Source organism: Oncorhynchus nerka, unplaced genomic scaffold (genome assembly GCF_034236695.1).
Source record: "Oncorhynchus nerka isolate Pitt River unplaced genomic scaffold, Oner_Uvic_2.0 unplaced_scaffold_5933, whole genome shotgun sequence".
Lineage (NCBI taxonomy): Eukaryota > Metazoa > Chordata > Actinopteri > Salmoniformes > Salmonidae > Oncorhynchus > Oncorhynchus nerka.
The window spans coordinates 1-10,381 of NW_027035381.1; the positions used below are offsets into that span (position 1 = coordinate 1).

General features: G+C 43.6%; 1 long non-coding RNA gene across 1 annotated transcript; it reads left to right on the top strand.

Moving 5' to 3' along the window:
- Window positions 1-7,489: 7,489 nt before the first annotated feature.
- LOC135566324 (uncharacterized) lies at window positions 7,490-8,763 on the top strand. Its single transcript, XR_010462040.1, has 3 exons — window positions 7,490-7,700; window positions 8,402-8,451; window positions 8,715-8,763. It is a non-coding gene; the product is annotated as an uncharacterized LOC135566324 (long non-coding RNA).
- The last annotated feature ends 1,618 nt before the right edge of the window (window positions 8,764-10,381 follow it).

A 10,381-nucleotide genomic window follows, 5' to 3' on the forward strand; every position in this document is an offset into this window, starting at 1 on the left:
GGGAGAGAGGTAAAGAGAGAGAGAGAGAGAGAGACAGAGAGAAGTAGAGAGAGAGAGAGAGGGAGAGAGACAGAGAGAAGTAGAGAGAGAGAGAGAGAGAGAGAGAAGTAGAGAGAGAGAGAGAGAGAGAGACAGAGAGAAGTAGAGAGAGAGAGAGAGAGAGAGAGACAGAGAGAAGTAGAGAGAGAGAGAGAGAGAGAGAGACAGAGAGAAGTAGAGAGAGAGAGAGAGAGAGAGAGACAGAGAGAAGTAGAGAGAGAGAGAGAGAGACAGAGAGAAGTAGAGAGAGAGAGAGAGAGAGAGAGAGAGACAGAGAGAGAAGTAGAGAGAGAGAGAGAGGGAGAGAGGTAAAGAGAGGTAACGAGAGAGAGAGAGAGAGAGAGAGCAGAAAAGAGAGAGAGAAAGAGAGGAAGAGAGAGATATGGTGAGTAATAAGGATGATTAGGTGAAAGGCTTGTCTCCATCTAAACACATCTTAAATTGCAATGTGTGTGTATATGTGGTGTGAGCTTATTCACAACTTCTGTTTGCTTGCTTGCAGCTGTGTGTTGTCTGACCTTGCTGGTGACCTCATACTCCAGCTGTGTGTTGTCTGACCTTTCTGGTGACCTCATACTCCAGCTGTGTGTTGTCTGACCTTGCTGGTGACCTCATACTCCAGCTGTGTGTTGTCTGACCTTGCTGGTGACCTCATACTCCAGCTGTGTGTTGTCTGACCTTGCTGGTGACCTCATACTCCAGCTGTGTGTTGTCTGACTTTGCTGGTGACCTCATACTCCAGCTGTGTGTCGTCTGACCTTGCTGGTGACCTCATACTCCAGCTGTGTGTTGTCTGACCTTGCTGGTGACCTCATACTCCAGCTGTGTGTTGTCTGACCTTGCTGGTGACCTCATACTCCAGCTGTGGGTTGTCTGACCTTGCTGGTGACCTCATACTCCAGCTGTGTGTTGTCTGACCTTGCTGGTGACCTCATACTCCAGCTGTGTGTTGTCTGACTTTGCTGGTGACCTCATACTCCAGCTGTATGTTGTCTGACCTTGCTGGTGACCTCATACTCCAGCTGTGTGTTGTCTGACCTTGCTGGTGACCTCATACTCCAGCTGTGTGTTGTCTGACCTTGCTGGTGACCTCATGCTCCAGCTGTGTGTTTTCTGACCTTGCTGGTGACCTCATACTCCAGCTGTGTGTTGTCTGACCTTGCTGGTGACCTCATACTCCAGCTGTGTGTTGTCTGACCTTGCTGGTGACCTCATACTCCAGCTGTGTGTTGTCTGACCTTGCTGGTGACCTCATACTCCAGATGTTTGAAGAACAGCAGACTCTTCTTCTCTGGGACCAGATCCACCTGGCCAACATCGACAACATTAAAACCTCTCTAGGTTATGTAGGGACCTGTCCCACCTGGCCGACATCGACAACATTAAAACCTCTCTAGGTTATGTAGGGACCTGTCCCACCTGGCCAACATCGACAACATTAAAACCTCTCTAGGGTATGTAGGGACACTAGACACTACATTAACCTCTCTAGGGTATGTAGGACCTGTCCCACCTGGCCAACGTCCAGGATTACTGAGCACCAAATTCAAAACAGCGGTTCTCATTGTAAAATTCCTAGAAAGATACAAATCTTATTAAACATAGGTTTAAAGATGAACCTCTTGTAAATCTAACCAAGGTGTCAGATTACAGACACCTGAGGGCAGTATCCAATTATTTTTATTGTGTAGGAAACATTTCTAAAATCCTCTTCTTTACTTTGTCATTATGGTGTATTGTGATGTCATTATGGTGTATTGTGATGTCATTATGGGGTATTGTGATGTCATTATGGGGTATTGTGATGTCATTATGGGGTATTGTGTGTACTTTTATCAAATCAACGTTTATATTTGTCACGTGCGCCAAATACAACAGGTGAAATGCTTACTTATAGGCTCTAAACCAACAGTGCAAATGAGAGGATGAGGAAAAACACGTTTATCAATTTTATTATTAGGCTTTAACGTAACAAAATGTGGAAACAGTCAAGGGGTCTGAATATTCTCTGAATGCACTGTATCAGTATCTTGGCGAAATCCTCTTCTGTCTGTGTCGGGCGACGTTTTCCATGAAACAGCAATGACTTTCCATATGAAGTGCGCACAGCTTTACCTTGAAATGAACACACAACTAGTGTATACACACAATAACACCCTGGAGTTAGGCTAGTCAGTGAGTGTTTACATGCACAATAATAATAAGATATTATTAAACTGATTATGGGGTATTTATCTGAAGAGTGAAAAAAACCGTAGAAGAAGCACTCTTATCGTGATCTGTGTAAAACCTGCGCAGCAACGACGCTCATAAACGAACATCATGTATTTCTGCTCCGCTACAATTGTTGTGTTGTTGCTAGACTACTGATGCCAGAGAAATAGCCGGAGAAACAACATCAAAGGAATTATGAAAGAAGACTATTAAATTAGATTTATTTCTGCATCGTTTATCCCCGAGCAACGGTGTAATACGAGAGATTGTAGGTGTTCTGATGCTCGTAACGAAATCTAAAATAATCGCTTGGGGTATGCTATAGCTGCGAGGCTATTGTTGCTTTTGTGTCGTTTTGAGGACAGGCATTTGATTATGTTTTGATCTTCAAAGTAAGAGGTGTTTATTTGATTTTATATCTCTACCAAATGCTTGTTTTTCCCGCAGCTATAGCTAAGGGGCAAACGTGTCAACGTAGCGAATGAAGCACAGAAAATGACAAAGAACACGCAAGGAGAGGTTCTCCAACTGTCAAATTCTCTCCAAAGAGAGATTAGTTTATCATTTTATAATCTGTATCCAACTTCAACGATGTCTCTCGTGGCCAGCGACATCCTGACGGACGAAGACCTAGAAGATCTGGTGTGTTGTTTCACGACTTTACTGATGTAGTTATCTTACTGTAGTACTACTTCTGTAGATTGGATACTGTTTTAGTTATCTATCAGAAGATCACTTGCAGATTGATACTGTTTTAGTTATTCACTGTAATACTACTTCTGTAGATTGGATACTGTTTTAGTTATCTACTGTAGTACTACTTCTGTAGATTGGATACTGTTTTAGTTATCTACTGTAGTACTACTTCTGTAGATTGGATACTGTTTTAGTTATCTACTGTAGTACTACTTCTGTAGATTGGATACTGTTTTAGTTAGCCTCTGTAGTACTACTTCTGTAGATTTGATACTGTTTTAGTTATCTACTGTAGTACTACTTCTGTAGATTGATACTGTTTTAGTTAGCCTCTGTAGTACTACTTCTGTAGATTGGATACTGTTTTCGTTATCTACTGTAGTACTACTTATGTAGATTGATACTGTTTTAGTTAGCCTCTGTAGTACTACTTCTGTAGATTGGATACTGTTTTAGTTATCTACTGTAGTACTACTTCTGTAGATTGATACTGTTGTAGTTAGCCTCTGTAATACTACTTCTGTAGATTGGATACTGTTTTAGTTAGGCCTCTGTAATACTACTTCTGTAGATTGGATACTGTTTTAGTTAGCCTCTGTAGTACTACTTCTGTAGATTGGATACTGTTTTAGTTAGCCTCTGTAGTACTACTTCTGTAGATTGGATACTGTTTTAGTTAGCCTCTGTAGTACTACTTCTGTAGATTGGATACTGTTTTAGTTATCTACTGTAGTACTACTTCTGTAGATTGGATACTGTTTTAGTTATCTACTGTAGTACTACTTCTGTAGATTGGATACTGTTTTAGTTAGCCTCTGTAGTACTACTTCTGTAGATTGGATACTGTTTTCGTTATCTACTGTAGTACTACTTATGTAGATTGGATACTGTTTTAGTTAGCCTCTGTAGTACTACTTCTGTAGATTGGATACTGTTTTAGTTATCTACTGTAGTACTACTTCTGTAGATTGGATACTGTTTTAGTTATCTACTGTAGTACTACTTCTGTAGATTGGATACTGTTTTAGTTAGCCTCTGTAATACTACTTCTGTAGATTGGATACTGTTTTAGTTAGCCTGTAGTCACTACTTCTGTAGATTGATACTGTTTTAGTTATCTACTGTAATACTACTTCTGTAGATTGACACTTCGTTTTAGTTAGCCTCTGTAGTACTACTTGTAGATTGATACTTAGTTATCTACTGTAGTACTACTTCTGTAGATTGATACTGTTTTAGTTAGCCTCTGTAGTACTACTTCTGTAGATTGATACTGTTTTTTAGTTAGCCTCTGTAATACTACTTCTGTAGATTGATACTGTTTTAGTTAGCTCTGTAATACTACTTCTGTAGATTGATACTGTTTTAGTTAGCCTCTGTAGTACTACTTCTGTAGATTGGATACTGTTTTAGTTAGCCTCTGTAGTACTACTTCTGTAGATTGATACTGTTTTAGTTAGCCTCTGTAATACTACTTCTGTAGATTGGATACTGTTTGCGACATCACCGTGACAGCAGTTGTTGTCCTGCTACTCTATTAGCCTACAGTAAGTTGTATAGATAGACTCACTAACTAATTCTCCTCTCCTTGTTTCCAAGGTTGAGGATGGACTTTCTCTTGCTACCCATATCAGACTCTGAAAGTGAGATGACTTTCTGTTCCCCGTGTGTATGTGTGTGTGTGTGTGTGTGTGTGTGTGTCTAACCCTTGTTTTGTGTCTCAACAGAAAGCCAGGAAAAAAGAAGCTGTCTGGTAAACCTCCCCTTCTCCCAGTAAGACCAGCTATCATCTACAATACATCTGACTTTAAAACTTCAAATTCACCTCCATTGCTTTTACCACCCTAACTTTGTTGTGTCTGTGTGTGTGTGTGTGTGTGTGTGTGTGCAGGGTCTCCGTATCTCTCCAGTATGGATGTGAACCAGAGGAGATCAGCGGTGTCAGCTTGGAGGCCCCTGAGGAGGAACTCTGGTGGAGAGGGGGAGGCCTAGGGGGAGAGGTGACACTCTGTTGGAGAGGGGTGAGGCAGCTCAGGACCCCCAGAGAGAACTTTCTGGCTTCGCTAAGCAACGGGCACGGTGGGTACCATGGAGATATAAACAGAACTTTATCACCGTAGAAAACAGCTCTTTACTAACATACCAAACAGAGAGCTCTATTTAAACCTCCTAACACTCTATTCCAATGTTCTAAACCTCCAGAGAGACAACTCTATTCCTAAACCTCCATAGAAACCAGAGAGACAACTCTATTCCTAAACCTCCATAGAGAGACAACTCTATTCCTAAACCTCCATAGAAACCAGAGAGACAACTCTATTCCTAAACCTCCATAGAAACCAGAGAGACAACTCTATTCCTAAACCTCCATAGAAACCAGAGACAACTCTATTCCTAAACCTCCATAGAGAAACCAGAGAGACAACTCTATTCCTAAACCTCCATAGAAACCAGAGAGACAACTCTATTCCTAAACCTCCATAGAAACCAGAGAGACAACTCTATTCCTAAACCTCCATAGAAACCAGAGACAACTCTATTCTATTCCTAAAACCTCCATAGAAACCAGAGAGACAACTCTATTCCTAAACCTCCATAGAAACCAGAGAGACAACTCTATTCCTAAACCTCCATAGAAACCAGAGAGACAACTAGAAACCAGAGAGACAACTCTATTCCTAAACCTCCATAGAAACCAGACAACTATTCCTACCTCTTAGAAACCAGAGAGAGACAACTCTGTTCTAAAGAGACAACTCTATTCATAAACCTCCATAGAAACCAGAGAGACAACTCTGTTCCTAAACCTCCATAGAAACCAGAGAGACAACTCTATTTCTAAACCTCCATAGAAACCAGAGAGACAACTCTATTCCTAAACCTCCATAGGGACACACAGTTATTCAGCCAGTGTGATATCTTGTTGCATGTTATTCCAGCTGACAGCTTGTAGTGTTTTGTTGACCCTAGTGATATGTCTTGCTCAGAGGGGAACCATGTATTTCACAACATTATTCATTATAGGTCTACCCATTGTATTAAAATGTTATTCTCTTTCTCTCTCTCTCTGTCCCTCTCTCGCTCCCTCTCCATCCCTCCTTCCGCCCCTCCCATCTCCCTTCATTCCTCTCTCTCTCTTTCTATTTCTCTAGGTCTGTCCCAGTCTCTGAGAGTTGACTTTGACATGACACACACCTCAACCTCTCTCTCCTCTCTCTCTAGGTCTGTCCCAGTCTCTGAGAGTTGACTTTGACACGACACACACCTCAGCCTCTCTCTCCTCTCTCTCTCTCTCTCTAGGTCTGTCCCAGTCTCTGAGAGTTGACTTTGACACAACACACACCTCAGCCTCTCTCTCCTCTCTCTCTCTCTCTCTCTCTCTCTCTGGGTCTGTCCCAGTCTCTGAGGAGTTGACTTTGACACAACACACACCTCAGCCTCTCTCTCCTCTATCTCTCTCTCTCTAGGTCTGTCCCAGTCTCTGAGAGTTGACTTTGACACAACACACACCTCAGCCTCTCTCTCCTCTCTCTCTCCTCTCTCTCTAGGTCTGTCCCAGTCTCTGAGAGTTGACTTTGACACAACACACACCTCAGCCTCTCCCCCTCTCTCTCTCTCTCTCTAGGTCTGTCCCAGTCTCTGAGTTGACTTTGACACAACACACACCTCAGCCTGTCTCTCCTCTCTCTCTAGGTCTGTCCCAGTCTCTGAGAGTTGACTTTGACACAACACACACCTCAGCCTCTCTCTCCTCTCTCTCCTCTCTCTCTAGGTCTGTCCCAGTCTCTGAGAGTTGACTTTGACACAACACACACCTCAGCCTCTCTCTCCTCTCTCTCTCCTCTCTCTCTAGGTCTGTCCCAGTCTCTGAGAGTTGACTTTGACACAACACACACCTCATCCTGTCTCTCCTCTCTCTCTAGGTCTGTCCCAGTCTCTGAGAGTTGACTTTGACACAACACACACCTCAGCCTCTCTCTCCTCTCTCTCTCGATCTGTCCCAGTCTCTGAGAGTTGACTTTGACACAACACACACCTCAGCCTCTCTCTCCTCTCTCTCCTCTCTCTCTAGGTCTGTCCCAGTCTCTGAGAGTTGACTTTGACACAACACACACCTCAGCCTCTCTCTCCTCTCTCTCTCCTCTCTCTCTAGGTCTGTCCCAGTCTCTGAGAGTTGACTTTGACACAACACACACCTCAGCCTGTCTCTCCTCTCTCTCTCTCTAGGTCTGTCCCAGTCTCTGAGAGTTGACTTTGACACAACACACACCTCAGCCTCTCTCTCCTCTCTCTCCTCTATCTCCTCTCTCTCTAGGTCTGTCCCAGTCTCTGAGAGTTGACTTTGACACAACACACACCTCAGCCTCTCTCTCCTCTCTCTCTAGGTCTGTCCCAGTCTCTGAGAGTTGACTTTGACACAACACACACCTCAGCCTGTCTCTCCTCTCTCTCTCTCTAGGTCTGTCCCAGTCTCTGAGAGTTGACTTTGACACAACACACACCTCAGCCTCTCTCATGTCTCCTCTCTCTCTAGGTCTGTCCCAGTCTCTGAGAGTTGACTTTGACACAACACACACCTCAGCCTCTCTCTCATGTCTCTCCTCTCTCTCTAGGTCTGTCCCAGTCTCTGAGAGTTGACTTTGACACAACACACACCTCAGCCTGTCTCTCCTCTTCTCCCTGCACTCCAGAGTATCTCCAACAGGCTCTTGGCATTAAGAAACCCAAACACCTGCACTCCTCATCCAATGGTGTGTGTTCTGTGTGCATGTGTGTGTGTGTGCTGCGTGGTTCTGTGTATTATATTCTATGTGCATGTGTGTGCGCGCTGTGCGTGCATACATCCGTGTGTGTGTGTGTGTGTGTTATTCTACAGTGTAACAGTTATTATACAGTCATTCTACAGTTATTCTACAGTGTAACAGTTATTCTACAGTTATTCTACAGTTATTCTACAGTGTAACAGTTATTCTACAGTTATTCTACAGTTATTCTACAGTTATTCTACAGTGTAACAGTTATTCTACAGTGTAACAGTTATTCTACAGTGTAACAGTTATTCTACAGTGTAACAGTTATTCTACAGTCTAACAGTTATTCTAAGTTAACAGTGTAACAGTTAACAGTGTAACAGTTCTTTCTACAGTTATTCTACAGTGTAACAGTTATTCATTATTCTATTCCAGTTATTCTCAGGTTATTCTACAGTTATACAGTTATTCTACAGTGTAACAGTTATTCTACAGTTAACAGTTATTCTACAGTGTAACAGTTATTCTACAGTGTAACAGTTATTCTACAGTGTAACAGTTATTCTACAGTGTAACAGTTATTCTACAGTTATTCTACAGTGTAACAGTTATGCTACAGTGTAACAGTTATTCTACAGTTATGCTACAGTGTAACAGTTATTCTACAGTGTGTAACAGTGTAACAGTTATTCTCCCTCCAGACTACAGAGAGAAGGAGGACATGTACGATGAGATCATCCACCTCAAGAAGGTAAAGAACCACACACACACACACACACACACACACACACACACACACACACACACACACACACACACACACACACACACACACACACACACACACACAAAGCAAAGATATGTTTTAATAGTTAGGCAAGTTACCTGGCTAACTGATTGCTCCTACTTTGTAGTAGGTGTTGGACATGTAGAACTTTGTCGTAAATGGCAGAAATCTAATGGCTTTAACCCTGAACTCAGAGGAATTGATCAGGTCTGTTTGTTCCTCTCCAGAGTCTTCAGGCCCAGAAGTCTGAGAAGGACAGGATGAAGGCCAAACTACTTACGTCTGAGGAGGACAAAACTAAGAAAGACAAGCAAATAGAACAGCTGTTGGATCCCACCAAGGTACCAACCCCCAGCAGCATCACCTCAGATCATACCGACCCCCAGCAGCATCACCTCAGATCATACTGACCCCCAGCAGCTTCACATCAGATCATACCACCCCCAGCAGCATCACCTCAGATCATACTGACCGCCAGCAGCATCACCTCAGATCATACCGACCCCCAGCAGCATCACCTCAGATCATACTGACCCCCAGCAGCATCACCTCAGATCATACTGACCCCCAGCAGCATCACCTCAGCTTTAACTGACCCCAAGCAGCATCACCTCAGCTTTAACTGACCCCAAGCAGCATCACCTCAGATCATACTGACCCCCTAGCAGCATCACCTCAGATCAAACTGACCCCCAGCAGCATCACCTCAGATCATAGTGACCCCCAGCAGCATCACCTCAGATCATAGTGACCCCCAGCAGCATCACCTCAGACCATAGTGACTCCACGGAGGTCTCTAACAGATCATAGTGACTCCACGGAGGTCTCTAACAGATCATAGTGACTCCATGGAGGTCTCTGTAACAGATCATAGTGACTCCATGGATGTCTCTGTAACAGATCATAGTGACTCCATGGAGGTCTCTAACAGATCATAGTGACTCCATGGAGGTCTCTGTAAGAGATCATAGTGAACCCATGGAGGTCTCTGTAACAGATCATAGTGACTCCATGGAGGTCTCTAACAGATCATAGTGACTCCATGGAGGTCTCTGTAACAGATCATAGTGACTCCATGGAGGTCTCTGTAACAGATCATAGTGACTCCATGGAGGTATCTAACAGATCATAGTGACTCCATGGAGGTCTCTAACAGATCATAGTGACTCCATGGAGGTCTCTGTAACAGATCATAGTGACTCCATGGAGGTCTCTAACAGATCATAGTGACTCCATGGAGGTCTCTAAACAGATCATAGTGACTCCATGGAGGTCTCTGTAACAGATCATAGTGACTCCATGGAGGTCTCTAACAGATCATAGTGACTCCATGGAGGTCTCTAACAGATCATAGTGACTCCATGGAGGTCTCTGTAACAGATCATAGTGACTCCATGGAGGTATCTAACAGATCATAGTGACTCCATGGAGGTCTCTGTAACAGATCATAGTGACTCCATGGAGGTCTCTAACAGATCATAGTGACTCCATGGAGGTCTCTAACAGATCATAGTGACTCCATGGAGGTCTCTAACAGATCATAGTGACTCCATGGAGGTCTCTAACAGATCATAGTGACTCCATGGAGCTCTCTAACAGATCATAGTGACTCCATGGAGGTCTCTGTAACAGATCATAGTGACTCCACGGAGGTCTCTGTAACAGATCATAGTGACTCCACGGAGGTCTCTAACAGATCATAGTGACTCCATGGAGGTCTCTAACAGATCATAGTGACTCCATGGAGGTCTCTAACAGATCATAGTGACTCCGTGGAGGTCTCTAACAGATCATAGTGACTCCATCGATGTCTCTGTAGCAGATCTGAGCCTGTTGTTTCCCTTCACAGGGACCGGAGTACACACTGAGTCTGGTGGACCAAGAAACACCAGGG